This window comes from Chrysemys picta, chromosome 9 (assembly GCF_011386835.1).
Source record: "Chrysemys picta bellii isolate R12L10 chromosome 9, ASM1138683v2, whole genome shotgun sequence".
Classification (NCBI taxonomy): Eukaryota; Metazoa; Chordata; order Testudines; family Emydidae; genus Chrysemys; species Chrysemys picta.
In genome coordinates this window covers 8549851-8574647 of record NC_088799.1, presented here as the reverse complement: position 1 = coordinate 8574647, position 24797 = coordinate 8549851, and positions in this window count along the sequence as shown.

Genomic DNA, 24797 nt, shown 5'->3' with positions numbered 1-24797 from the left:
GCAGGAGTTGTGCAATATGACAAAATGTCAGGAAATCTAGTCCCTATCCAATATATTTCAGAGACCTTCTTCCAGATCCACCACCTTGTCCACAAGATTAATTTCCAAAGTCTTCTTTCACAAGAGCCACATACGAGCTACTTCTGAAGAGTATGTGCTAAATATCATATGGTCCTGAAATAAACCGTCTCCAGCTGACCTGAAATGAATGCCATTTAGAGGCAGCTGCTGGTGGTAAGTAGAGCTGGTTGCAATATTTGATGGAAGAGTTTTCCGTGGCAAATGCTGTTTGAATTGAAATGTTTTGCAGGAATGTGTCAGTTTCGACAATTGCTGATGAAATGTTTTTTGAAACCATTTGAAATTGAAATGGGATGTTTCATTCTGACTTCTTTGTTTAGTTGATTATATTTACATTTTTATTATAAGATTTCAGCCTTGTCAAAAATGATATGTTTTGAAAAGGTCATTTGGATGTTTCCAAAACAAAATATTTTAGGATATCTTGTTCCGTGAAATATTTCAAGAATTTGACTTTTCGGTCCTGGTTCATGATGATAACGTTGGAATTTCTTACAGACTGCAAAATCCATTTCCTGATCAGTTGGTGTGATCAGATATAAGTAGGCTTAGCAGAACTTGATTTTTTTTAAATAATTTCAACAAAATGTTTTTAAAGCATCTTTGATCAATTTAAATGTTTACAGTGGTGGGAAATTATGGGGTATAATTAATGACAGTAGATATTAATTAAAAATATTAAAGTTTTATTACCATTAACACTTTTTCAATATTGTATGTCAAAATATATGAAGTAAATACCCTTAAACTCTAAGTTTTAAAGCAAGATTTTTCATACTTTGCCTATCTGTTCATTTCTATTATTGGTGGAAATATTTTTTAGTTGGTGTGTGGGAGTGCACAGCGAAATCAACGTTTGCTGACATTTGCCAGTAGAAATGAAATCCTTCCAAGCATAGGGATAAGTTAAAGAAGGTAAGGTTAAGAATGAGTGAGGGATACCATTTAACATGTTCATGCTATCGCTATAGATATCTCAAAAGTTCATAGACCTAAAGCATGCTTAATGGAGAGCCTAAAAGATCAATATAAAGGCAATTAGTCCTGCTGGTACCTTCCCCTCTTCCTTCTGATGTTGATTTTGTTTTTAGATGATGTGGTGTAAATAATCAAATGAAAAATGGAGAAAATGGGTAGCAAGAATGCATCACCTAAAGTTGCGATACTCAAATTGGCTTGTGAACCGCAATTGGCTCTTTAATGCATCTCCTGTGGCTCGTTGCAGCACATGATATTAAAACATGGCGTGATTTAATTGTTATCCAGATGCTTTTACTACATTATTAACCAATTAAGTTCTCAACTTGCGCTAGGTTATTAACTTATTTGCTGTGAGAATAATATATCTCTATTTCCCGTCATACTGTTTAAATATGAATAGCACCATAGTAAATGAAACAATGAATTCACACCACTGTGGCTCTTTTGGGTGATGTTGTTGGCTAATGTGGCTCCTGGACTGCTGAGGTCTGAGTATCGCTGATCTAAAGTATATGGGGTTCGATTGGGTGTTTGAAATACAAAAAGTTACGTAATGAGATAGCCGTAGTGAATGATTACGCAATCGACCACATATAGCTGAGTTGTAGTAAAGCATTGGATGGTTATTTTGTATTTCCATATTGGTGCCTTTGATGCTTCGCCTAATGAATCGAGTCCCAGTCTCTTCCCTACCGCACTTTGGATCTAGGACCTCGATCCTGTAATTGGAGCCACATGAGGAGACCCTGTGCCCACACACAGGGCTGCCCAAGTGCCACGCGTCTCCCGTGACACTTGTGCATTTGGCAGCCCTCACGCGTTCCAGCTGAGCTGCCGGAAAGCGGCAATCACTTGGCTGCAGCTGCACCTTCAGGTCACAGGAGACGGCTGAGCAGCCGCTCGGCCTCCCCTTTCGGCAACCGCGGTGGGATCCCAGCCAGGAAGGGAGTAGCCGGGAGGAGGTGGCAACAGCCGCGTGGCTGGGGCAGGAGGTGGCAGCAGTACAAGCTGAGGGGCCCGAGACCGGTCCTAAGCTCCCACAGCCAACAGAGAGCTGCACCAGACCGCAGGCTGCCAGCTACTCCCTCTCCAGCCTCTGCAAACAACCCCATGGACCCCACAGGCAACCAGCAACCCTCCCCCCTCCTTGCCTACAACTTCAGCCAACACAGCTACCCTGCACTCACCGGTGCCCCCACTCCCCTGAGTTTTCCCCCCAGACTACTCCCCCGTTCAGCATCAGTGCTGGACTCTCCTCAGCAACCACCCGCCTCCCCCGCCCACAGCTGCTGAGTTTTGTGCAGCACCTCCGCCTACTCCACTGCTGGTTTGCACCAAGTTGTACTGACCACAGACCGAAGTTCATGGCGACTTGCAAATCTGCAATTCAGCTCGTTAACCAGTTGCATGAAGTGTCATGCAGGGAGCTGGCCAAAGCTTGTCAGCTGTAAGCACAGAGCACCACTGGCTTCCATGTGTCCACGCAGGCCAAGGGTCCCTCCGCACAGACCTGACTGCAGGATGGGGGCCGAAGGGGAGTATGACACAGAACAGGTGGGAAATAAAGACCAGAGAAAGGGGAACGAGGGGCATACATAAAGCTCGGGGCTTGCTACGGTGTCAGTGTGTATTATGGGCCCAGTTCAGCAAAGCATTTTAGCAGGCACTTAAGCACCTGCGTAGTGCTTTGCTGAACTGGGGCCTCTGTTAGTTCAGGGCAATTTCGCTTTTATATCGTGTACAGGTGTTGAATGAAATCCTGCTCACAATTATTACCCATTGGCTGGGGCTTGCCATTGTCCTGTGGATTAAACTGGCTGACAGGCCCTAAATGAAGAGAGAACCACGCTGTCTCCCAAGGGGTGATGTCTCACATGGGAAGCCTTTTCCCCCAAGGGAAACTCCGTTGCTCGGGACTTCTAGACGGCAGGGAATGGACGGGGTGGGACTTAGGAGGACACCTCTGTCTCTCCACTTTTACAATTCAACCGCGTTATCTGAAGGGAAGAGAGAAGCTGGGATGAGCCTAGACGCCTTTTTCTAAAGTGCTGGCCTCACAGAGTTCAATGGGAGTTTTACCGCCGACTTCCGCGGGAGCAGAGCTAGGCCAGTGCTGAGCGCCTGCAGGATCTTAACCAAGCTTTCCATCTCCCTGTGATTATCCACCGAGCCGCTTTAGCAACACCAAAGGGTCCATTGGAAAACAGGCGCGTGAACCAGTCATGTGGACTGGAGCCTGGGAGAAGGGAGACAGCAGAGAATCCCAGGGCACAGGAGTGGAGGAAGCTAGTGATTAATGAAAGGGGAGGGGCCAGACGTGCAAACTGTTCCTAGTGAGGAGAGACGGACCTTATTTCTGAGCAAAATAACGGCCATTCTCCAGCCCGTCACTCAGGAAATCTCCAGCCAGTGGCATTAAAAGATGCTTCCTCCCCTTGCACCCACCTTTGCGGGTCCCTTGATTGATCAGATCTGGGTTAGGAGAGAAACCAAGGGAATGAGCAACATGCCATATACCTTTGCCAATGACCGATACAACTTCCAGAAGAACCTGGTGAGGTGCTAAGAAGGGGGTTGCAGCAAAGGGACATCCGACACGCTAGGCAAAGAGGAAAATGGAAAACAGCCGGAGAGAGAAAAGGGGGGGTAGTTACAGGCCCTTAGATTAGGGAAGAGACCAATGAAGCCCCAGCCAGTTCATCTCCCTGCCAGGACAGGGTGGTGTCTTATTGTACATTTGCTAGAGTTTTGTGCTTGTCTAACTTTAAATATCCCAGTGGATGGGATGTCCCTCGGGGACGTTCACAGTCTGATATTCAGCTTTAATTTTCCCCTTTCCTAGTTCCATCCCATTTGTCCTCGTCATGTTCCTGGGCAGCCCCCTAAACGCTTCCACTCCTTCCTTAATGTTTCCATCTTTCACTTACTGGTAAACTTGTAGCCACTGCTCAGTCAAGCCACAAAGCTCTACCACCTTCATCCTTCCTGATCATGCATTTGTTCCACCCTGATTGCTTTGGTTACTCTTTTCTGAACTCCCTCGCAAACGTCTTCAGGGCAAATGGTGCCCAGAACTGAACCCAATACCCTGTGTGTCACAGAGAGAGGATCAATTACCTCCCTGCTTTGTGATGCCTCTGCAGTCCGAAACGACATTGGCCATAGTCCCTGTTCCAATAACCACTGACGCCAATGGGAGTCTCTTCATTGACTTCAGTATGCGGTGGATCGGGCCCATGGTGTATTGCGAAATCTTTTCTAGTTTTGTCTTCATTGTTCTAAAGCGTCAATTGCTCCTGCTTTCCAAGTTCCCCTCTCGCACTGAGTTTGTGTGTTTCAAATTATTTTCCCCAAAGGCACCGAGACAGTATTTTTCCAAATTGCATCTCATTTATTTTCCACTCATGTTTCGGTCTCTCTGGGGCCTTCTGTACTAGTTCTCAGTCCTCACCGCTGTTTACAATATTGCCTAATTTAGTATCATCTGTGAATTATATTAACATGCCTGTTAGTTACTCTTCTGTTAATGAAGGTTCCCAGCAAAAAAAATTACAACTTAAACTGTTTGTTAAAGTACGGGGCGGAGAAGTCTTAAAAATCCCGTTGTGGCTTTCCAATATGTGGCTTTAAAAAAGTTGGAGTTTTTTTTTTCAAGCTGAAACTTTTTAAACATCAGAAGTTGGTAAATGTATAAATGCAGAGTTGGTCTCTGTTAGCCTTAAAGCTGTTCCCAGATGCAAGCTACGCAGTGCATTGGCTGTGTATTGTGGAGATTATGAATATTTTCTGCTGTATTTTCCCAGCTTCGAACATATGTTTGAGTTCTTTCCAATGAATTTGTTCACTTTCCCTTTCTGACCTTTTTGCATTTGCTACAACAGGCACAGAAAGCAAATGTGTACTGGCAGGAATGATGCTGAAACAGCAAATTGAATGCAAATCGTGCAGAATAGTTACAGGAAGTGATTTTTCCCATTCATAATCATGAATCTTTGCACTGTTACTTTGATTGTCAGATTTATTTTTGTTACAAATCTCCATATGTTGGTCCGAGATTCTAAGAGCGATGGGCCTAGACAAAGAACGGAACATGGTATGGAAGCTAGGTGTCCTCCCAGAACAGTGCAAATTTCAAATTGTGACGATGGAAACAATGCTGGCAGCAAGCAGTTTGCTGGAAATCATGCAGCAAATATTGCAGTGCGTGAATTTCAGCAATGAGCAATTTCGTGGAAACGACAATCTACTCATGAACCGAAATAAAGCCCTGACTTGGATGAATAAGTTGTTCTCTGAAAATAGTTCACTAGTTCTCTTCTCCGGACAAGTACCACAGCTTGCTGGCATCTTCAGTCCTGGGTGTCTCAGTGGTCGGGCCACACCCGCTGGTGCTGGCTAGAGACATCTTAAACCGCATATACTTCGGGAGTTCATACTCGGACTTTACTAGCCTACAGAGGCCCATGCCTTGAAATCTGTCCCCTCTGGGGGGGATTTACACAGCTAGGTTTACAGAGCTGGACTGTGGACACTGCAGGTGACAGCTGAATGCGCCTCTACTGTAATTACAAGAACAACTGTGCCATAGGGATCTATGCAGATCCACGATAAACAGTGCATTTGGTAAAACTACAAATTTTTATACCCTTGGAGAGGGAATTTGGTTAAGATATGGCTGTCGGAAGACTTGAATCACTGACTGTAAGCTACCCCTGGGCTCATTAGCTATTGGGCCACTTCTTTAATCCATCATTTAAAATGATTTTGCTTTGTTTAGATGTAACCCGCTTCGTCCTTGGCCCTGTTGTAGCTGCAGAGCATTCCACCCCATCCAGGGAATGTTCAGGTGGTGCAAAGCTGGTGCATCTAGTTCTCCATTACTTGACCACTGCCTCCGGGGAAGGGGCAGGCTAAGAGTGGAGCTTGCAGTACTTTGCCAGATCCTCCATTGGCCCAGTGGTTAGCTGCGGCCAGAGTAACTCTGAGCAGCCCTAAAGGCTGCTCTAAATAACGGCAGGGTTGTATTGTAGCCTGAGATGGTGGGAGTGGGAAGTGTACAGTTCTCAGTGCAAATGCAGAGCAGCTGAGGACTGAGCTGGGTAAGTTTAAATAGCCCACTAACAGATAAGGGGCCACGGAAGTTCTGTAAAGATGTGGAACCAACCAGAAGACTGACTAATCTGGAGAGATTCTCACCCTGATGCCAAGGAAGGGCACTGCCAAACAGCCTGCGACAGAGGGAAGGCTATAATCAGTCTTGCTTGTCACTGCTAGCTTGTAAAAAGCGACAGAGTCCTGTGGCACCTTATAGACTAACAGATGTATTGGAGCATAAGCTTTCGTGGGTGAATACCCACTTCGTCAGACGCATGCCATGCCTCTGAGTTAACTGCGAAAGCCACAGGGTACAGTATCCCCTTCTTGTGTGCCGGAGAAACTATTTCGAATGCATTACGTCCACGGGGTTCAAAGCTTGTTAAAATAAAACCTGTCCCAGTTTGCCATTCTCTTGTGAAACTTCAGAGCCTTGGAGAACTGTTTGCTCATCCCATCTCTGTTTCTGGGCTAAGCACAAGGTGAGGTGCTTGGCTTCAGAACTGTCCACTGATCTCACAGAAATGGGCCCGGCTCCCTTTAAAAACGCTGAAGCAGAGGAGAGCAGACTTACTTGTCCCTCGGTGCTAATTCTTTTCTTTTGGGGAATGGAAACCTTCCAGAAAGAGAGTGTCAAATCCATAGAATGTGAAGCGCTAATGTTTGCTCCGGGACTCGGACATTAGCAGAGACAGGTGTGGAAATACATGAATCCCGTTGTCTCCTTAGCTTCGTGTCTGGTGAGGCTCCACATAGGTTCTTCAGGCCCAGAGTAACTTTTTTTCACCTGAACCAGCTTTCGTTTTAGGTCAGTGTCCAAATGGAAGAATCCAACTTAGTGGGAGGCATTGTATTAAACATGCTACAGCTTCCTTTGGTGGTATCCCCCAGGCCCAGCGCAGAAGAGCGGCTGATACCACATGAGCGAGAGCGTGGGAGAATTCCAGGGATCCCTGGTTTATCAGAGATCTGTCCTCCAGAGATGCTGGGAGAATTTGGCTATGGACCTTGGGCTGAGTTTCCTTATATAGAAAAACATAAATGCTGTATGTGGCACGATACCCACTCCAGCAACAGCAGCCACAAATACAGTTTTAATTAAAAAGGACTGATGCTCTTCCTCTGCAAGGAGATTTGGATTCTTGCAACCTCATGGAGAGCCATTGCCTTCACTGGGTGTTGTGTCTGCAGGTGTGGAACTCACTGTGGGATCAAGGCCTTGCACAAGTACACGGAGGACAACCTACTCATGGGTCCAATTGTGGATTCACCCAAGGGGCAGACCCGCTGTCCTGCCCCTCCTGTGCTGTGAGCCAAATAGCTGGTTCTTTGGTAGACCCTCCTTTCTCCTCCCTTATCAACAGTTTTAATCATTTTCATAACGATCCCTAGCACAGCTAGGATTACAATTAGAAAATGTCAGAGCCTCGTTATCATCTAATTAGACTCACATTTCAGTGCAATAGAAAGAAAATCTTCAAGCGCTGCTTTGTGCAATGAAATGAGAAGAAAGTGATGATTTAAACCAGCTGCAAGGGGCTGCTTTCCCATTCCAGGCCTACACGGCCCCAGCATTGGACACAATAAAGGAAGAGTCTATGGGCTCCGGTCAGAGCCCTCAGCAGCAATCAGTGCAAAACGGCTCCCAAATCAGTTTTGCAAGCCTAAAAACTCCTATGTAGTCCAGTAAAAACAATCACGCTGTCACGCTTGCCTTCTAACAGCTGAGGGGGTCCCAGCAGCAACACAACACAAACCAAAATAAACTCTCTCTCGCGCTGCCAAGAGGCCTTTATCGCTCTTCGGGGAGGGAGGGGAAGGCCTTTGCAAAGGGCCTTAACTTTTTCCTTTTTTTGTTTTGTTTAAATTTGAGCAGAGAGCTGGAATCGCTTTCTCCTTCCCCAAATGCCGTTACTGCACAGACTTGGGTTTGCTTAGGGGACCCATTTATTTTCCTTTATGAGAACTGAGATAGGAAGTGCAGCAAGAATATAATGACTTCAGTCCCAAATGAGCACAACTGCTTAACCCTTTGGTTAACTGGGCCCCCAAGTGCGAGTCACCTGGACCTAGCTAATTTCCTGGGTTTGATGACCAGCCGGTAGGGTGTGCTGGGCTGAGAGGTAGAGACTGGTTGTTATGGAAATAGGGTTTTTCTGGGATTCCTGAGAGGAGTGTGTCCTGCTCTGCCCCACTTCCCTGTGGGCAATTCTTGCCTGCTCCCTGCAAGCCAGCTTACCCTCCCCCACGCACACCCCTGTTTCTGGATCCCACCCCCTAGTTGGGGCTGGAGAAGCTGCAAGGGACAGGCTCAGCACCGGAGGGAAAGGGCCATGCCATACCTGTGCTGAACATGTCTGTCCCTCTTCTGCTGACAGCAGTTCAGTGCTTCACCAGCCTTAACGTTGGGGGCCCTAGTGTAGACAAGCCACCAGCGGCCACTGGAGCGCCAGGTACCATTTCTTTTAGTCCTGCTCTGAAAAGGTCTAATCAGTACAGTTCTTCAAATGCCAGTGGCAGCCATCATCCAGCAAACGTTACTCCCAGCCATGCTGGCAACAGCGGAGCAGGTGGGTGAGGAGTTGCCGTGGGGTGTCATGTGGGAAGCAGAGGGATGGGCAGACTCTCTCCAACCCCCTCCTTCCTGGATTCCAGGCACAGCACCCATGGTAGAGCGCCTCTGCATGGTCCTAGAAATCAGCTGGTTGTCCGTGCTTAGCCCCCTGGGATCCTAGCCAGTGTCTTAAAGGTTAAATATCTGCCATTGTCACCCCTGAGCTGAAGCCACAGCCTCCTTGGGCGTGAGGGGAGTGGAGTCTGTGGGCCCACTCACTCAGGCCTTAGGTGCTCTGCCGAGTTTGCAGCAATGACATTTATGGTGCCGGTCTGTGACGGGAACACTTGTGCTGGGAGCTGGACTGAGATGCAAATGAAATGTCCTATAAATAATGATGATAAACACTTATCGCATATGTTGTGCTTTTCCATCTTCAAAGAGCTGTAAAAACCTTAACTGATTAATCACAGGCCAGTTGCTCAGTGTTTACAGTGAACTGGAATTTTTGGTCTATGACAAAAATTCATTTCCTGGTGCCAAAAGCTACAAAAGGCTCCGTTACCAGGCCTGTTGGGAAAGCAGGGCAGGGCTGCTTCTGAGGTGATTACGGCTCATGTGTCACTCCAGTAAATTAAAGGGAGTAGGCCCATTTCCCTAGCCAGGAGGATGATACTGCCCGATACCATGAGGGGGAGTATGGTTGTTTTCTCACATTTCCTTTATTTCCTATCCTTCGTCCTATTGAGACTCTCTGAAATTCTCCTGGCATTTCACGCAGGAATTGTTAAACAGCTATCCTAGTAACAAATGCTTCAGTGGAGGGTCCACCCCCCCACCCCAATGCTCTTGGCCAGTTGCAATACTGCTATGTGGGAAAACTCCTTCCCTCCACAGTTAGGGGTCATCTTATGAAACATGAGGCCTGCGAGTGCTTGTAATGTTCCATGAGAGAACGTCACTGAAGGTGCTGGCTAAAATTTTCAAGAGCTTAGGTAACATAGGCCAGAGCAGACTGCTTCACTGAGGTGGGGCTGGGCTGGAGTTCTGTGTTTAAGAGAATCCAGTGACCTCAGTGCCCTTAGCAACGAGTGGGACTGCAGCCCTTATTCTGGCCCAGAGGCTGGGATACCATACGTAGGAGGAGTGCACCATCCTCCCATGCCCTGAGTCTAGGCTGGTTAACATGGACTTTACCTCCCCAGCTGGTATGCATGCCACTGGTGTAGACCACAAATAAGAGCGGAGTCCGCCCTTTGTGATCTTCACTCTGCATCAAGCAGTCAATGGAAAGGCGAAAACTTGTGCAGGTCCAGGTCTCTTCGTGCCAAAGCTTTTTCTCCCTGCCCGTTGCCGAGCAGGTCCTTTGAAGCAGTGATTCATTGTGGAAAATAGATTTAGAGTGAGACTTGCTCTGTCTGTGATGTGTTACTTCACTGCACGAAATGTTTTCTTTTCTGCTTCCTAGAAACCCAACGTAATGCTTGTCCTTGCAGAAACTCCTCTGACGGCTCGGCGAGTTCAAACAAGGCGGTGCTAGAACATGCACCTTGTACCTTAGAAAGGGAATGTTGTGGACTCCGGTCCTGAGAGGAATTGGGAGATGTTCCTATCTCAGACTTCCACCAGCCACCTAAAAGTTCATGGCAGTTCGAGATGTTTAAAGAGAGCCTGAGCCCACCACTGACTAAGAGCATCAGCGTCTCCTCCAGCAAGGGGGATCTGCCAGCCACCACGAAGAGCATAACGTTCGATCCATGCTTAAGAAGCCTTCACTTGACACCAGCTATCCTGCCAGCCACCGTCCAGTTTCTCGTATTGAGAAGGTAACTCCAGCAATGCCTGAGCTCTCTCACTATCCTAGACTCCTCACAATCAGTACTGAGCACTGGGACATAACCTAGAAACAGCTCTGCTGGCACTAATGGAGATCTCATCGCCCAGGACAGAGAGCTTATCTAGCTTACAGCAGCACAAAGTGTGTTTCTGTCCCCCTCTAGTGGTTGGTCTAAATAACAGGATAAGAGTTTATTACTACCACCAGCAGGAAGAGTGACTTGACTCCTTTAGTTCAAGTGGGGATGCTTTTAGCTCTATAGCTCCAGGGGTCAAACCCCATTGTCAGCCCAAGCAAGGTCATTATTCAGCCATCCAAGTTCATTCTGTAATATTGCTCATCAGCCTTTGACACTGATGCCCCACAAACTAGTCTAGCAGGAGTGGGCGATGTAATGTTAAATTGGCTTCACTCGGGCAGATCCCACAACCTTATGAGTGACAGAGGGTCCTGTGGCACCTTTGAGACTAACAGAAGTACTGGGAGCATAAGCTTTCGTGGGTAAGAACCTCACTTCTTCAGATGCAAGAAGTGAGGTTCTTACCCACGAAAGCTTATGCTCCCAGTACTTCTGTTAGTCTCAAAGTTGCCACAGGACCCTCTGTTGCTTTTTACAGATTCAGACTAACACGGCTACCCCTCTGATACTTAACCTTATGAGTGGTAACTGTTCCTGCTCATTATGTGTGTGTGCCTATGTATGAGTGCAAGACAGAACAGCACAGAAAGGGATTACAAGTGTGGGGGAAGAAATTGGGGGTGGGAGAGGGAGGGAGAAAACAACACTAGGAAAGGAAGAGAGAAATGTGGGAGGGTGGAGGGGAGAAAATAGAGGGAAAATGGTCACTAAAGAGAATGAGGGAGACAACTATTGCATATGGTAAATGAAAAAGAAACAAGGGAAGGAGCAGAATGGGAAAGACAAGCCAGGGAGAGACAGTAAGTCACTTTTCTATTTTAATGTTAATACCAACATGTGACTATATTAAAAAAAAAAAAAGTCTTTATCTATTAAGTACACAATCTTGAGTGGCCAAAAAATTCTGCCATAAACTCCTGCCAGACTGTCAGTCATCTGTGCATAATGGAGCTCTGTGCTTTATTAATGCAACCCCCCCCCCCCAAAAAAAAATCTAAAAAAAAAAAAAAAAAGTTACAGTTGCAAATGACAAGAGTGTAATTTACTCATTCCCCCCCCCTTCCTCCCCGCCTGCATCACTAAAACCTGGCCAGATGCCATGTAGGCCTCGTTCTGGCTGCAGCTTAGCTATTCTGTACAGCCCACTTCCAGAAGTCACAAAAGCAGGCGTGGAATAGCCATCCAACTCCCATTAAACCTCCCATACAGAAGCAGCTCACACCTGGGTGTATTCACCTCAACTGTGAGTCCACATAGAAATCCTGCCAATCCACAGAGCTTCAGTCACAGTGAAAGGTTGCCCGAAGAGCGGTCTGACGTGGTGGTGATCTCCTGCTTATCAACCCAGGACGCTTCAACATCCACCCTGATTACGCCTCTGATCCCATGGCCCAAAATCTCCTAACCGCCCTCTTCACCGTGAGATCGCGTGTGTACTCGCAAGACCTTCACACTCTACTGGTGACACCTGGACTTGATCTTTTGTCTAGGAATGGATCTGGGCGGCATAAGACTCACCCTCTTATCCTTGTCAGATCACTGTCTCCTCCGCACAGAGATGGACACCTGAACTACGCAAGCAAGGAAACGGCTCTGCTACCATGGTCTTCCCCCCATAACCTCAACTGAATCCCAGAGCACGCTCAGCAAAAACTCAACCCAACCAAAGGACCAAGGAGCGGAGGATTTCGAGACTCTAGTGTTGCATACACCGGCCCCCTAAATCTGCCTTAGGCCTTGCAGATCCCCATGATTCTGCCCCAGATAAAGCAGGAGAGAAGGAAATTCAGTTTGACAACACTGACCATAGCGTAGTACTGTCTCCCCTCCGGAATGCAGCTGGCTTTACTGAGATGGCTCCAGTCCTTTCGAGACTTCGCAGGAAGTGGTGACAGACACTGCCTGTCCCTCCAGAGCTGCCTGCCTTCTGGAGGCCTATCCACGAAGCCATGGGAATTGGTGGGGGGTGGGGAGGGAGATCATGAAGTAACAGGCTCTAATGGATACAATACCCAGCGCGCTCTCTCTCCTCTCCCCCAGTGCCTGGCTGAGATCAGCTCCTAGATGAAGGACAGCTGGCTGACGCTGAACCTATCCAAGATGAAGGCAATGCTGCTGGGAAGAAGGAAACACTTTGGAGACTTAGCAACCAGCAAGGGAGATTTCCCTTGGATTGTCAGATCAGCCTGCAGCGGTGGGGGTCATCTGGCCCCCTTGTTGATGCTAGATACCACAGCACACTCCTCTAATGCTGCATATTAAATCCAATTTGTCATTATATTTTTCTGATTCTCAGCGACCTAAGGTTGCACCAGATAAAAACTTTGATCAGGACAGCTGGAAATCGGACCACGGAGCAGCCGAGTGCTGTAATGCAGCACTTTTGTAAAGAGGCATTGGCAGCAGAACAGGGTAACATACATCAGCCACTCTTGCAGACTCTTACCTGAGTTAGCAAGCCAAAGGGACGCGGTAGCAGGTGGTAACGTTATACCAACTGCGCACACTGCGTACATCCACCCTTTATTGATATCAAATGGCATTTCAACCACCCTGTCCCTTTGCTGTGACTAAACCCAGCCTGTGGGCATGTCTCCTCACCCTTGGCTTGCAGTAAGTCCAGCCCTTAGCAGCTATTCTCGGTTTGGTTGGGTTCCTAGATTCCACTGCCAGAAGGCATCACTGCAATCATCTGGTGTGATCTCCTGGACAGCGCAGGCCACGTACATGGGTTGTATTTTCTTCACTCAAATGATGAAAGGTCAGTGCTCGCTTGGAAGCGCTCAGAACAAGGCGCCTCGGGGAGAACGGCATTTGCATCCTGCCTCTCTGAGGCTGAAAGACTCATTAACTATTTCATGAACTCTTTGAAGGTAATTTCTTGGCTCCCTTTCCTTTATCACTTAAATTCAGGGTCAGGTCCTGTAGCCTGGCCAAGCTCCTGGACTCAAGACCAGAGGGACATGATGGGCAAAGGTGGCTTTAAGGTCTTGGGCTATCTGGGGATTTGCCCAGGCCCCAGCAGGTTGCTAAAATTTCTGTCCAGCTGTCCATGGTCTGGCAGTCAATGAGCCATGTGTCTCGTACTCAGGAAAGACAGGTCCACTTTAGTCTGGCTAAGGCTTGATATTTTGATTAGTATATGGTTGGCATAGGGGTTGATTGGTCCTGTTGGGCTGCCAGTCTGCACTCTCCAATTCCTTGCTAAGGGCTAGATAAGGCTTTTGCCCAGTGCCATGAGGAGGCACTGTGTGGCTGCGCTGCCGGTGAAGGAATTGTTACTCATAGCATCACAATTTCTCCCCCGTTGCTCCTTGAGCGGGTAGGAAGCAGATAATTTGCTTCAGCCTTTTACCAGTTGTGGCCCACTGTCTTCCTTCCTGCTGGCTCAGCTCTGCTCATCTTTTCTCCAGTCCCTCCGAGGGGGTGAGCAATAGCTCTGTACCCCTTTGCCAAGGTCCTGGGAGTCCTAATACAGAGAGGGGGGTCTTATTCCCCCAGAACCTCCTGTATGGGTGCCTTACAGCCAGACTCAATCTGACCCTACGCCTATTGCACTTCTTGTGTCAGTACCTATGAGCCCGTACACTTTTGCATGCATCTGGTCTAGGCAGTGGCATGTGCTCGTACCTATGTGCAAGCGTGAAAGCCTTGTCATTAGAACTGTGCGCGCTCACTCAGGTGTACGTACCTTTTTAAGAGTCGCAGCCAATTTACCTAGGGAAAATTCCAGCACATTCAAGAGTCTCATTTCCATATTCTTTCCAGGTGGTCATGTTGCCACGGGGACAGTGATCTTAGCAGGTAATTTCTTTACCCAGCCTCTCATCAGCCTTGGAACTCACAACCTCGGGAGGCTAGAGATGGCTTTCAGAAGGGGCTGGATACTTACATAAATAATACAAATGTTCTGGCTACTGCATGTGCTAAGGTAGCTGTATTCACATCCCATGCTGCAGGGTGTGAACTGATTGCTACTGGAATCTGGTGCGGGTTCCCCTCCCCCTTTCCTTCAGGTTCAGTACTGCCCAATTTAGCAGGTGCATTGTACTTTGTTTTACCTTCCTGGAAGCATAGAAATTAAAGATGGGAAAAGACCTAGAGAATTAGGTCTCATCTAGTCAATCCCTTGCCGATACAGGATTGTTCTCGGGTACAGTTGCAGGAGGCAGGGTATTGGACTAAGTGTCTGATTGGTAAGGCAAATGATCTATGTTCCCATGCATAGTAATTTTCTTTAGCTGGATTCTGATTGTGAGTTAAAACAAAGAGGTTAAAAGTGTTTAATTATGTGGATACATCCCTCCTGGATTAAACAACAGAATAAATAGACTACAGAGTGTTTTTTAACAAGGGAAAGGAGGGAGTGGGCTGAGAATCTTTGGCAGCTGTCACACGTTTGGCTTTGATGATGTCAGTTTTGTCTGTTAGGAGCTGCTCCTCTTGCTACTGTCAGCGTTTTCTGGGGGAGGATGAATTCATTGATACACTCTGTTTGCTGTCCACATACTCACAGTTCATGTGTTACATTTTACATAAAGTAAACTTAGCAAGAGGAAAACTCATTCGGCTGTTCTTCAAAGCTAATGCACAGTAAATATATTCTGACACTGACAGGTATTTCTTATTAAATAGCTCTGAACTGCCGTACTAGGTTTTGCTTAAGTGGCATTATTCTCTCTGAGCAAAGACAGTTCATTTATTAGTCATCCTAAAAGCCAAATAACAAATATTATTCTCTAAGCAAACTAAACAAACCAGTTAAAAGAGGCTTGTCTGAAAGGATGCAAGTGCAGTGTCTGAAAAGCGGCTGACGTTTTAGTGCCAAAATACCATATGGAGACTCGTGCTTTATTAGCATACATTGACCTGAGCTGCAAACTCTCCCAACACCTTTGAACAGGAAGGGAATATTCAGAAGCACATCTCTCTGCCAGCTCTAAAGATGTCATTCTGGCACCACTAACAGCGCGCGGCAGTAATTGAGGGGAGTGAATAAAAAGGCTGGCCGACTTTTTGATTTCTGCTGGAGATACATTATGAAATAACTCAGCCAAGGTAGAGCGTCCCATTTACACGGTTAAAAAAATAAATAAAAATGGTTGTCTTGCTTTCTCGGTGACTTTCTGCCCTAACGAAATATTTCCTTTCTTACAACCTTTGGATTGGCTTCATTCACGTCTAATAAGGATGTGCCTGCATTGTTCTGTGTGGGTGTGCATGTATGCCTGAGTTTGTGCATCTGTATCTTAGCCTTGGAATACCAGGACAGAAAATACCTCACTGCAGAAAGTCCACAAGGAGGCAAACGATTGTCAGTCAGACTAATTGATTTAATAGCTTACAGATTTTTCCCTTCGCTGCAGAATTTTACTCGACTACACTTCTGTAAGAAAAAGGCTGTTGGCCCAGAGTGGGACAGTAAAGACATCATTAACCACTCTCAAGGAGAGTGGGTCTGAATTAGGTGCCAGAAAATGGGTCTGAGGAGTTGCGGTGAAATGCAGTTAGTGGGTGTTGTGATGGGACGTTCACTAGAAGAGCCATTCAAATGATTCATTACAAATAATGTATACAGCTGCTTTGGGCCTCTTTTTGCTTCACAAAATCTTTGTGCTCTGACCCAGTTTGTACAAATGTTTTCATTATTCACAAGTAGTTTGGGCAAACAAATTTTCGCCTTTGGATCATTCATGAAATGTCTTCTGAAAATACAGGCCTTTCAGTGTCTGGGCATGACAAGATCCGAAGCAGCGAAAACCACTGAACTGTGATGGTAAAGATGGAAAAGTAAAGAATTTAGCTTTGAGGTGGTAGGTTGTTATTGAACATACAGAACTGATGGATATTGTGAACTCCCGCTAACAGTCAGGCATCCCACAGTTGGTCTTCTACAGTATGAGGTAGCTCTCAGTAAATGAGGAAGCAGTGGTACAGGTTTGCTTTCTTTCAGTGTTGTCCCAGTGTTGGTTGATCACTCAGCTATGGAGATGAATGTAAGCGGGGGAATGGTCCCGCTATTGTGGGGAACTTTCCTGGCTTATACACGACCCCAGTGAAATGGGCTAGTGAAAGGATCTGAGTCCTGGTTCCCACGCCCTTTACCCAGAGGCCTGCCTGACCTCGGGGGCTCCCCTTCCACTCTCCTGTGTGGCAGAGTCCTCAGAACCCCAACAAGGCTGGGCCCAGGATTCCTGGGGGGCTCGACCCCCAAGCTTGTCGTGGTCACTTAAGGCAGGAGCTAGGATGTCCCCACTGCGGGGTGCTCTCTGCACTGGATGCTTCCCTGACCCACTGATCATTACATACAGTTCAAAGGAAATACAACTTATTAAACAGCTGCCAATTTAAAAAAAAAAAGGAAAAAATGGGGAAGGTTAAAGGAAAATATGTCACCTTGCTCTGTGGCACGGGGACATCACAACCAGACTACGTGAAGTTCAGTCTGTTCCCCACATGGCCCAGGCCCTGCCTGTGCTGCAGGGACGCTGCAGGTCGGACACTTGCTCTGGCGGTGGCCACACGCTCTCAGGATCTAGGTGGCAGGACCCTTCTTCCCAGTGTCGCCCCTGCCCCATCAGGGTTATAATCCCCCCCCAAGTCTGGCCTGCAGGGTGTCTTGGCTGGGGGCATCTCCCTGCGCTGGGCCTGCTGCCCAGGGTCCCCCTCGCTTTCCCCAGCTGCTCACCGCACCTGGCTCCAGCTCCATTCTGTCTCGGCTCCAGCCCCACCACTCTGCCTCGGCACGGCTGCTGCTGCAGCTCTGCCCCCAGCACAGGTCTGCTCTCTGGGCTGCTTCTGTGACTCCGCTCCCAGTACTGACCGGCTTCCTGGGCTGCATTTCTGGCCCCTCTGGCTGGCCCGGCCCTGCTCCCCAGCTCAGCTTGGGCCCCTGCTTTCTCCTTAGCTCGGCCCCACTCTGACTGACCCGGGCCATTCCAGCTCACCTGGAGGACGGGACCCCCATGGCCGCCTGACTCCCTGATTAGCTGCCCGCCCTGTCAGTCAGGCTGACCTGGAGCATTGGCCTTTCCCCATTGCTCCTGGGGACTGTCAGTCTCAGGGTCCTGATTTCCCATCTACCCTTCCCCTTACTTTTAGTACTGGGAGCTACCCAACCAAAACACCTCCACTGAGTTTTCATAAGGGGACAACAATCCCCTTACGTTAAGGTGCTGATGCTGCATCTCAAGGGTGACAATTTACGTGCGGACGTAATTCAGGACACTGGGTTGACTCAAGAGTTTCCTGGGTGAACTGACATTTTCTCCCCTTTGGGAACGTTCTTGGGTTGTTGACCCTGCTGAGCCAAATGCAACTCCCTCTAAGAAGGTATATTTTAAATCAGCAACTTTCTCCTCTTGAAATGGGTGTCTGAGCCCGCCGATCCAGTCATTTGCCTCTTGCAACGGAGAACACACAGACCCTGCTTTCATGGCAGGGCTTCAGCAAATGCTGTGTGATATTGGAAATGCCAGCCGTTCCTTCATGGACATACCAGTGGTTCAGTATAATGTACTAACCAATTCTGCTTCAGAGAGAGAGGGTCAGGGAGGCACTTTGGTTAGGGAGTTCTCTGAGTAATGCTATGCGTACTGCACTGGATTTCTAGTCTCAAAGATGCTTCTACTGCTGCTAACTTGCATTAGGGAAAATGAAAGCGGGTATGTTCTTAGAACAGAATGATGAGGTAGAGGGAAGTAGACTGCTGTGGTCAGGGCAGGTTCCAGGCACCAGCTCAGCAAGCAGGTGCTTGGGGCGGCCAAGGGGAAGGGGCGGCATGTCCGGCTCTTCGGCGGCGGGTCCCTCTCGGAGGGAAGGACCTGCCACCGAAGAAGAAAACGGCGCAGTGGAGCTGCCGCCGATCGCGATCGTGGCTTTTTTGTTTTTGGTTTTGGTTTTTTTTCGCCGCTTGGGGCGACAAAAACCCTGGAGCCGGCCCTGGCTGTGGTTCTGGGGAATAGAATTGGGGTCCAGGGAAAATGCAGATAAATGGGTTCGGCTAAACAAGCTGCAGAATGCTGCACATCTAACATTTCATTCTTTCCAGGGGTGGAGCTGAATTCACACAGACAGTTTGCCTGGAATTCTTTTCACTTTCTTCAGCTGCGTGGCAGATTGCGGGCGAAATAAAAGACTGCTCTGAAGAGCGAGACAAGTGTAACTTGAAGAGTCTCAGCCCTCCTCCAGCAAGGCAGCATGAAAAAGGAGAACTTTCTCTTAAATCTGACAGAGCCCACATCTTGCTAATGAGGAACCCAGACTTGTGTTACCATGGCAACTTATCTTCCAGTACATGCAAACCAAGTACGCTAAGAGTCCAATGCTGCCACCCTAGCTTCTGCTGAGTAGTACTTTACTGCAGGAGTAGTGGAATTGCAAACAATGGGATTTGATGAGGAGTGAAGGGCTCATCCGCAGGAATAAGGGATGCAGAAGCAGGGCCCTTGAGCATTATAGCTGAAGAAAATTAAAGTAAGTGCAGGAGCTTGCTCATCTGAATTCCACAGAAGGGGACGTGTAGCACCCTAAGGAGTTCTCGGGACCTAGTACCACTGCTTCTGTCACTCACACTGAATTATGGGAAAGTTTGGGGACAACCACACCACTTAAACCAGAGCTAGTAGTGCAGTTCAGAGCTACACCTCAGCCTTGCTAGTCCCATGTCCACATCTGTCCCTTGTCCGCACTGCTATTTGCTCATCCTGCAGCGGGGGATTCTTCATCTCCCGTTCCCAGGGCTGTGGAGCAACTGCAGCAAGGTGCATCTCCCTCTTTCCAGGCCTGGTGTTGCAGGGAGGGAGGGGGGAGCGGAGCCACTCCTAGCTGGTGGGGTCTTTCTGCCCCCTCCTTGTCTCCTGTGAGAATGGTATCTGCTCCTGAGGGCGGTGGAGAGCTCTGCCTGCCTCCTGCGGCAGCTCTGATTGGCTGCTCTTCCCCAAGCGGTGGGAAAGTGGGGAGGGCAGCCAATCAAAGGGGCTTCCCTCTGGACAGGGAGACTGGCTCCAGCACAGGCTAAAATTCCATCCCTTGTGATGACCTTGAGTTGAAAACCATGAAAATCTCACTCTGGCACCATGATCTCAGCCCCCTTCCCTCAGGCTAATGACTGGCCAATAGACCTGGTCAGAAATGTTCCCGTGGAACATTTTTCAGTCAGAAAATGCTGTTTTGTCAAAAGCAAAATATTTATATAGAAACATTGATTTTGACAAAATGTAATGTTGAACGAAAAATTGGGGGAAGGGGGAGTGACTTTTTTGGAACCAAATGTTTTGATTTTCCATTTAGAAATGACTTTCAATTTTTAAAAACCATTTATATTTTAAAATATAGACATGTTTTAAAAGTCTCAATTGGAGCAAACTGGTTCAATCTTACCCAACTGACTTGTTTCAATCATCCCTCAACATTTTTGTTTCAGTTGCACTTTGAGGGTTATTTATACTTTTTGTTTTCATTCTGGTTTGGAACAGAAAAATATTTAAAATCGGGGGTTTTCCCATGGCACTCAGAATCCAGGGCCACTCAGCTTGTTTGCTACGTTGACACCACTGCAATCACAGCCTCAAACAGGCCACCAGTAACCTTGAGAGAATAAAAGTACTCTCAAATAAAAGCGCTCTCCTCTGACTGTGTCATCCTACATACAAATACGGTATCTGTTTCTCAGACCCTACAGCTCTAGGACCAGATGGGTTCCCTATTAATATTTACGGAAAATGACATCCAAAAGCCTATGGCAGGCTAGGTTTAAATTTCTCCCTTAATAGGAAGATGTCTCTGCCATCTCAATTTGGCCCAAACCTTGTTAAGTTAAATAGAAGCAAAAGACCAGTAACAAGTTAGTAGCCTTCACCCCCCGAACTGTCTGGGGTGCAGAATTGTTAATTATTTTAATGCAGGTGCATGCAAACTGTGTTGGGTGTCGGGGCACTGGAACAATTTTGTATAGTGGGGGTGCTGAGAGCCAATGAACCAAACTGTAAACCCTGTATATGATGGAACCACTTCAAGCGGAGGGTGCAGCATCACCCCTAGTTCCAACACATATGCTGGGTGTTGTAAAACTATAAAGGAGTCTCCACTCCCTACTCCAGCGATTTTACCAGCTGTGGTTGTGGGTAGTAGAGTGATAGGTGCCCACGGAGCTAGAGAGACAAGGAATAAAACAAATGGAAAGTCCAATAAAAAGATACAGTTTGGCCAGGGCATTGACTGGCACTTGCCTTGTGAGTTCTTTATGGTGATGGTGTTCCAAGTAAGACAGTACTCGTCCTTATAGATGTAAGCCGTGCCCAATAGTTGTGGCACTCTGTTCTTCTTTAGTGATGGCTTGGCTCATAGATTTATGAGTCTGCTACAGTCCTGGCTAAGAGAGGTGGGTCTTTTAACTCCGGCAGTAGAAGCTCCTGCGTTAAAAGATGCAGCGGTCCTGGGTCTGATCCCTGCTGTCGACAACCCACCCAGTGGCATTGTATTACATAAGCTATGCTGCACAAGTGGGTTTTTAGGAATGATCAGAATCAGATGGGGTGAGGATGACCACACTTCAAAAGGACATCCCAAGCATACAGGGCAGCATGAAGTAAGGCGTGGTGATGCTTATGAGTGGAAGAGATGAAGGAAGTATCAAAGTTGATAGCACTGGCAAAGCAGAGAGAGGTGGAATGGAGGAACATGAAAGGACTAGGCTGAGAGGTAGGTGAAGGCTATGCTAGGAATTGGAGTTGTTGATGAGGAACTTACATCTCATGCATACTATGATGGGGAGCCAGTAAGGTGAGTGCAGTGGTGGGGAAGGGCTTGCCACGCATGAAAGATAATTTTGTCCATGGCCATTGGGCCCGATAGGAGAGGGCTGAGGTCTCTGGAGATCAGAGGAAAGGAGACTGTCAGGGTGTGTGTGACATAAATGCCCACTTGTGGTTTACTAATCAGTGTCAGCTATTCTTGTCAGGCCTGATATACTCACTACACCTAACACGCTGTTGTCATAATCTGTATCTAAAAGGTGTCAGGTAAGATTGTGACATTACGCCCCATATTCTTCATAGAAATATTATGATATGAATATGGCATAACTAAGATGTTTTATGCAAGATGGGTCATGTGAGGTATCACTGGAAAGGTTATGATTTACTGGATACGATTCTCCTATTTGTATGAACGTATCATTTCTGTATCTGAAGTTAGGAATATGAACTATGTATCAATTACAAAAGTGTTTGCACCCGGGGAACACCCACCAGACAGTAGGCAATCAGCCTGGATGGGCCATTAGGAAGGACAATAGGATTTTGAAGATATAATCTCCCACCTTCCTGAGATGCTGCTTTGACACTGACGGGTCATGTGATCATGCCACTTGGTACAGGATACTGTCTTGAGCTGCTGGTATTTTTCCACTGGAAGGGGGTTGGATCAAACTAGAAAACAAAGGATTCCCACCATATGTAAATCCTATTTGAGGCTGGGGAGTGAGGTAGTCTTGGTTCTTCTCCACGGTCTCCCTGCCCAAGAAGGAAGACTGCTGAAAACACCTGAAGAAACAAAGGAACTAAGCTGAGGACGAGGGGCAGGGGCTGAGCCCAGGTGAAAAAGATCTAGCCTGTGAAAGGAATACCTGGAGATTTAATCTGCAAGCAGTGCCGTGTACCTTCAGGAAACTCTGCAACCTGCATAAAACAACATTTAGGGTGAGAATGTGCTACAGTTAATTTAGTGTATCAAGCTTAGTTTGGATGTTTTGTTTTATTTGCTCAGTAATCTGCTTTGATCTGTTTGCTGTCCCTTATAATCACTTACAATTTACCATTTGTAGTTAATAAACTTGTTTTTTTTGTATGTTCTAAAACCCAATTTGTGCGATTCATCACTGGGGGGTGGGGTGGCAAAAAGCTGTGCATATCTTCCTCCACATTGAGGGAGGGAGCGAATTTCATGAGCTTATGCTGTATAGATCTCTCTACAGTGCAAGATAATATCATTTTGGGTTTACACTCCAGAGGGTGTGTGCACCTGAGTGCTGGGCTATCCCCAAGCTGAGTCTTCTCACACAGAGCTGATTGCAGACTCTGTGTGACTCTATAGCTGGGTGTGTCCCTGCCAGTGTGCGTGTGCAGCAGGACAGGGTGAGGGAGCCGAGGCTTCTGGAACGGGAGGGCTCAGTGGGACCCCAATACATCAGGTGGCACCCTAGAAGGGGAGGTCTAACCCATCACAAAGATATCACAGGAAAACCAATAACTTGCTGAACATTAATATGCTTGTATGCTTTATGTACAGGGTGTGTGCAACTAGTTATGAAAACATGCTCGGATTATGTTCTTAAAATGTGTTTGGCAAGCACTGCATAAGCATGGTTTGCCTTGGGAAAGGAATGTGTATTTGTCTGACCTGCCTGATCATCCGACAGAGACAATGAAGGTACATGTAAAAGGTAAACAACACTATCAACGTAGCAAGTGGGGAAGATAGCCTCTTATAGGGGTCTGAACCTCAAATGATAAGCCTCTTATAGGGGTCTGAACCTCAAATGATAAGCAATTGAATCAACTGATCCTATACAATAGTACTGCATTATTAAAGTGCATCACTTAAGGTCTTTTATGAAAGCTAATGACACTGGTGAATAATATCATTGTAAAATGTATGTATTAACACAGTATGAAGAATTCTGAACATTCACTGATGATATGATTTAAAGTCTGTGACCAAACAAAGGGAGAAACTGGTTCCCTCGCAGGTAGGAGGGAAGGCAGCTATATACCCATCTCTAGTGAAATTAAGCCAGGTGTGACCAAAACCAAAGGAAGCCCAATTTACATAGGGATTAGCAAGAGGATGGGAAGTCCACTGGAAGGCAAGAACAGAGGACAAAACTGAGTTTGGGAAGGTATAAGGAGGGAGACGAAGCCATCTTGGCATCCCTCCATGAACAGACACAAGGGGCCAGGGCTCTTACAAGCTGAGAAAGAGGCGGCCCATCAACCAAGGGGGTTGAAATCTCTGTGAACTGAATATAAATGAAAAACCTGCTTGCACAAAGATCCTTCTGCCTAGGAGAAAACCAGTTCCTGGAAGGTCCTCACTGAGCGAGCTTCAGACGTGGCTGGAAAGAAGAAATCTACCTCGAACCAAGGCTGTATCTTGTTGAATTAAATCTTAACGGCTAGGAAACGTATTTGACTTTCATTTGCTTGTCACCATTTTGTCTTTATACCTTGTACTTGGACTCACTGAAAACCTATTTTTTGTTTTGTTTTACCTTAAATCTAAACCACCCGGTGCTGTGTGTGAATTGAAGCAATTGTTAACTCCAGTTAAGGCAACAACCTACTATGCTTTTCTCTTTAAAGGCGCAACGGACCTTATTACGCCTCTGAATGTTCCAAAAGAGGGCTGGACACTTCAGGACAGATAGTTTGGGGGAAATTCGGGACTGGGGTGTGTTGGGGTCCCTTGGCTGGTGGAGCCCAGAGCGTGGCTGTGGGGTAACCAACAGGCTGCTGCAGTCAGTTTCTGAACCATGGCTATACAACACACAGACACTCAGTGCATGCTTGTGTGCGCTGGGAGTTTCCAGACAGGAAGCTATAGAAGTGGAGCATTTTAAGGCACTCAGAGTCACAGGACAAGCAGCGATACAACCTCTTACTGCTCTGGGTTGCACCCCAAACCGTGACAGTGGGAACTAGTGATCTGGTAGTTGAAGAAGAAGGGCCAAATTTTAGAAATATTGAGGGAAGCAGCAACAGGACTCGGATTGCAGTTTGGATGCATGCTGACAGAGGAGGAGGAGCACATGCTGGCAGGACTATATAAAGCTGTTTGGTGAAAGGGAGATCACGATGTGCTTGAGTGTCTCTTTGCAGTGGCCTCCAGAAGTAAAGAACTGGAGGAAGCAGAAGCAATGGCCTGGAAGGGGGCCCATAAGGGCAGCCAAAGGGCTGGGGAAATTACCCCATGAAAGGGAGCAAGGGAGATTTAGGTTAGATATTAGGAACAACCCTCTAACTCTAAGGGTAGCTAAGCTCTGGAACAGGCTTCCAAGGGCGGTTGTAGAATCTCCGTCATTGGAGGTTTTCATGGGCGGTGTGTGACTCCTG